The sequence below is a fragment of the Mastigoproctus giganteus genome, chromosome 3 (assembly GCF_048544385.1).
Source record: "Mastigoproctus giganteus isolate SK-2022 chromosome 3, ASM4854438v1, whole genome shotgun sequence".
NCBI lineage: Eukaryota > Metazoa > Arthropoda > Arachnida > Uropygi > Thelyphonidae > Mastigoproctus > Mastigoproctus giganteus.
In genome coordinates, this window is record NC_143577.1 from 113,769,499 (window position 1) to 113,775,675 (window position 6,177).

Below are 6,177 nucleotides of genomic sequence, written 5' to 3' on the forward strand. Positions count from 1 at the left end.
ATAATGAAAGTAGTGCAGTTACGCCGGGAACGAAGTTTTTGGTGATAGCTCCTTTTTCGGTAGAATTCCATCTATTCTGCCAGGCGTTCACTAAAAAATTCCAGCATCTGGTTCGCTCAGTTTTGGGGTCAGCCTGAGGGTTAACAATGATTCCCTGAAATTCCGTAGAAATGCGTTTGCGGATGTAAAAGCAAAGCCCTCTAAACACAACATGCAGGTCAAGTGGTATAGTGCCTGCAAGAGTCTTTAGAGCTGGAGTTGATACTGTTCGGCAAACGTGAAGTAGGCTAAGGAGAAAACAACGTTGAATAGTGGATAACTTAGTTTGTACAGTTTTAAGTGCAGTACGTCTAAACCAAAGGCTGGCAGCATAGGTTGTAATTGGGATTATGGCAGCATTATAAAATAGATGGTTTTAGTGTTCAATCCCCAGTCTTGTCTGGTAATTTGGAGCAGCATTGCAGTAAAACTTTGCAGTTAACTTTGAAAGGACAGATGTTGAATATGCGCAGTAAAGGAAAAGCGGTCGTCGATGATAAATCCTAAATATTTGGTGCTTCGGACAAGTGGAAGTGATTTCTTGTCAGGTTTTACAACTGGTGGTCTGCTGTAGTCTAATTTGTGTTTAAAAATCATGATCTTCGATTTGGTTGCGGATAATTTTAATTTGTTCTTAGAGGACCAAGACAACAGTTCAAAGAGTACTTTATTGGCATAGAGTTCTAATTCAGATCTTGAGTTTCCATTCACTAAAATCATAATGTCATCTGCATACACATCTTATTGCACATTTTGAAATTCAGTTGTCCTAAGCAGCCAATCATCGAGAACTAAGTTCCAAATCAAGGGACCCAAAATTGATTTTGGGGGCAACCACGGGAGACAGATCTGTGAATCTTCGTGCTTTTTGTGATGACGGTGACGGTGAGATCGGCAAAGTAGTTTCTAAGAAGTTTATAAAGCTGAAGAGAGCAGTGATTGGAACGGAGTCTACTGAGGGACTCCCCCACCATGAAGTATCAAAAACGCCCTCAAGATCGATAAAGATCGCCACAACGTACTTTTTTTTTTTTTTTTTATATGTGAACCCCAAACACGAGAGGTATTAGAACCTATAGTACTTAGTACCGAGCTTGGGTTGGAGGTTGAGAAGACGAAAGAAGATATTTGTTGACATTGGACTTGAACTTCTGTAGATTATAATTTTCAGGAAAGGCGTATGAAGGAAGGTTGTTCCAGAAAACGGCAGTTGAATGAATAAATGAGGAAGATGAAAAGTTCGTTCTGTGGGTTTGAAGTTGGACAGTAAATGGATGTTGGCTGGTGGCGGCACGTGTTCGGACTGTTTTGAAAGAGAGAGCAGGAATTATAGAAGCCTATTCAGAAGAACAGTGCCCATGGAAGTATCTGTAGAAGAGGCATGCAGCAGAAACAATGCGTCTATGAGAAAGCGAGTGGAGAGACTCTGTTAGAGATGAATCATTAATTAACCTAACTGCCTCTTCTGAATGGAATCAAGAAGCCTGAGAGAGTTTTTGGGGGAACCACCCCAGTTGTGGGAACAATATTCCATGGCAGGGCGGATATGCGATTTATACAGAGTGAGCAGCTGTTTGGAAGAAAAGTAACATCGAGAACGAAAGAGAAAACCAAGTTTTTTAGATGCAGATGAAGCAATATTTGTAATGTGCTTGTGCCAAGAGAGATTAGAAGTCAGGGTAATCCCCAAAAGAGATATATTATTTTGCCTAGAAATCGGAGTATCACAAAAGATAAGCATAAGAGCAGAAGAATCCTTTTTGCGAGATATAAGACAAGACTGAGTTTTAGAAGGGTTGAAATCAACTAAGTTGTCTTTGCCCCACTGGAGAATTACCCGAAGATCGGCATTTAAGGAATTGGCAGCAGATTTTCGAGAGGTTGAAGCTGATTGAGCAGGACAAGGTTTCTCAAAATGGAACGTTGAATGCAATGTGCTATCATCGGCAAAACTATGGATAGGATTTCCAGTGAATGGAAGAAGGTCATTGATATACAAGAGGAAAAGAGTGGGGAAAAGAACTGTTCCTTGGGGGGGACACCGGCATTAGTGGAGAAGTTAGAAGACAGAAAGCCATCTACCATCACCCTCAGTGAGCGATCAGAGAGAAAACTGGATACCCAATTACTAAAAACAGTTGGCAAACCATAAGATGGAAGCTTGTTTAGAAGACCTTTATGCCAAACACGATCAAAAGCCTTTGAGATGTCAAGAGCAACTACTTGTGTTTCACCGAACCTTTCCATTGAATTAGTCCATAAATGGGTAACATAAGCCAGAATATCATCAGTGGATCGACACTGAGGGAATCCATACTGGCGATCGTTGATCAGACGGAAGGTTTCTAGGTAGTTTAAGAGTTGGCGGTTAATTGATTTCTCCATTACTTTAGAAAGAGTAGAAGTAATTGCAATGGGACGATAATTGGATGGGAGGGATTTGTCACCATTTTTAGGAACTGGCTGGATATAAGCAAATTTCCAAGCAGAAGGAAAAACACCTTTGGAATAAGAAAGTGAAAAAAGGCGGCTAAGAATAGCAGTAAGTTGAGGAGCACAGGTTTTGAGAACAAGTGGAGAAATACCATCCGGAACTGGAGCTTTCTTAGCATCAAGATTCATCAAAATCCTTCCGATATCCTTTTGACGGAAGACCACAGGAGGCATTGAATGGAGCGTGTTAGGAATGGTGGGAGGTGTTTTACCAAGATCATTAATACATGAGCTGGAAGAAAAATGGGATGCTAGCAGGTCAGCTTTATCCTTGGCTGAAGTGACAACAGAACCATCTGGTTTGGACAGAGGTGGGAACAGAGATGGGCAAAAGTTGCGGCCAAGCAAGTTTTCTACTTTTAGCCTGTTCAAACTCTAGTTTCGACTGATTAATAACTGCTTTACAATTCTTGCGAGCTTTGGTGTAGGCAGAAAATGAAACTGAAGAATTAGAAACAAGCCAATTACGATATGCAACATTCTTCTCTTGGACAGCCTTAGCACATTTATTGGAAAACCAAGGTTCAGATAAAGGACGAGATTTTAAAGTGGAGTGTGGGATAAAGGATTCCATTCCTGCAAGAATAATTTCACTGACACGATCTGAGCAAACGTTGACATCAGAAGTTTTGAAACAGTAATCCGACCAAGGAAAAGAAGAAAAGAAGTCTCGCAGGTCATCCCATTTTGCATTCTTGTAATGCCAAACAACACGATGTTGGGAATAGCCATGAGATAAAGGTTCCATTGGAGAAGAGACAATCACCAAGTTGTGATCAAAAATGCCTAAAGGACCTCTCACTTCGACCGTGTACTTAGAAGGGTTGTTTGTGAGAAAAAGATCAAGCATATTGGCTGCATGATTAGGATTGTCAGGTATTCTTTTAGGTAAATGAACAATCTGTGCTAGGTCATTAGTAATTGCAAAAGCCTCAGCATCTCGACCTGCTGGGTCGGTGTGACTAGAAAACGGAAGCCAGCCGGAGTTGTGAACATTGAAATCACCAAGGAAAATTACCTCACTGTTAGGAAAGTTGGACTGGAGAAGGTCAAGTTGCAAAGAGAGGAAGTCAAAGAGCTGCAAGTGATTAGTGGAGTTGGGAGAACGGTAGAGACAACAGATGAATTTGACACAACGCGGTAGAGAGATTTTAAGCCAGAGAAGATCAAAGAGAGTAGATTACAAATTGCCAAGTCTCTGACAGGGAATATCAGAACGGACATATGCACAAGTACCACCTTTGAGGCGAAAGGAATCATACAGCGAATAATTTGGACATCTGAGATGAGCAGTAGTTGAATCATCCGATAACTGAGATTCTGTCAGAAAAAGTACATGGGGTTCGGAAGACTGCAAGTGGAAATGGACATCGTTGAGATTAGAATTGAGACCACGTATATTTGTGAAACGAATTAGGAAGTCCTTGGGAGGTTTAGATCTTTTCGCAGATAAGCTTGCTCTATTAGTTTGACAATTCATGGTGTATTCAATAGTAAGAAAGAGTAGGTGGGACATGCTGTATGAAGTAATGAAATTTTTGGATATGGCGTACATGTGGTAAGAATATACACAGATCCTTGACATAACGTGGCCTCGACAATGCTCCCCGCATACACACTACTCGGACACCCTCCAGTCACTATCTGGCAGAGTAGAGGTAGCAAGATTATACACTAGCTGATCAGGAAGCCTCCTAGAGAGTTACCAATAGGTTTGGTCCGGTGTACTAACTAGCGGCCGGCTTGCGAACACCGTTTTAGAGCTGTACCTTCGAAATGTAAGGAATAGTGGATCTCGCCACGACATTCATCATAACCTCAAAAGTCATCAATCATACTGCATGATGGAAGAGATAGGGAAGGGTTGGCCGGAACTTAGCTCTAGAGACTAAACATGGGTTCCACCACTTCAAGCCTCCAATAAGCAAAGTGGTGGTATTTCACCGGTTGATGACAGTGATCTACCACCTAGTACTGCCTGGTAACATAGAGGAGCGGCGTTCCTCCATGTGGTGTGGGCGCCACACCTTCTCCACTTGGAAGTGGAGATGTCAATGAGGTGGTGAAGTTCTAATAAGGCGTCTTCGCATCCAAGCCCTTGCCTAAAACCGTATTGAAGAGAGGATGTGGAGCTTGTGGCTCCCAGCAGTGTGCTAATTTTATTAGCGATTAATCTCTCTAACACTTTTCCCAGGTGAGAGAGCAAGGCTATGTGGTGGTAGGATCTGGCATTATCTAGTGGCTTACCAGGTTTATGTAAAATCTTACGAATGGCGTGTTTCCATGGTTTGGGAAACGTTCCAGTATTTAAGCAGTTGTTGAATAATTTAAGTAGAACTTTGGGCCTTATGTCATAAAAGTGTTTGATAAATATATTGTCAATGAGGTCATCGCCAGGACATTTGTTTGACTGAATTTTATTCAAGATTGAATTAAGTTCCTCTGCAGTGAATGGACTTGTTTCTTCTAAAGGAAGGTATTTTTGGTTTAAATCTCGAATAGATATATGGTGTGCAGTATCAATAGTGAGATCATCATTAGGCAGCAGTTGGTCCAATATGGCATTTATGGAGTCTGTTAGTGTAAGAGTTTCCATACTGTTGGAGGTAATGGAGTTAAAAACGTCACTCAAGATCATTTTATAAATGACGCCCCAAGGATTATTATTAATCCCAGACGTACGAACAAAATTGTGCCAGGATTGTAATTTGCTTTCATAAAAACAAACCAGATGGGAGAATTTCCCAAAGGGAGAAATCACCAATCAACGTTGGAAAACTCATCCAATGGCTCCAGCATGGTTCACGCCAGGACTCCACGCGACCTTCCTGCTAACAGGGCATGGTGCCTTTAAGGCTAAACTTACAGCCCTGGGCATTACAGATGACCCTATTTGCTGCTCTGGAGAGCTGACACCACCTCATGCATGAATGCCAGCTTTATGACTTCCGCTGCCAGCTCATCACCCGTATCATCTTTTTGCCCAGAGATAGAGAACAACACCTCCTGAACGGGACGCAGGAATATATTGCCTTCTCAAAGTTCGCTGAAGCCTTGTACAGAAAAAGACGGGACCTGAATGCACACTAGCCACATAATGGCTAGAAGCCAAAATGTGCATAACACCAAAGATGACCTACCAAGCAACCATGAAGATAGACAAAAAATCTGAATGAAGGACGGATAGCAGCTGTTCTGGCGGCCTGAGCCAAGCACTAGCCTGGCTCCCCTTTAATACTCCTTCCTGGCAGGAGGACGAGACGACCAGTTGCCTCGCCCCCCTGGTACCACACCTTTCCTTCTGGTGAGGCAGGAGCATGCCTCACTGACCACTTGGAGGAATCTCTTCTGTGTCCCCCCATACTTCTGCCTTTTCCCCCAACCTTCTTCCTCCCCTCCCCCACTCTATCTATACACAACGCAAGCGCCCTACACACTAAATTTAATCTAGCCCAAAAATAATCTTCGCCCAGTCTCGGCCTAATTATCCTATGCACTGCCCTACTCCTGCCATATGAATGCATGCACACGTGCTATATGCAAACATCCAAAGTAATTACGATTGCATGGATGCGTACATATTATGTATCACTGTTGTGTATATGTGCATATATGTGTACATAAGTTTTTTTTTAGGTCCTAGCA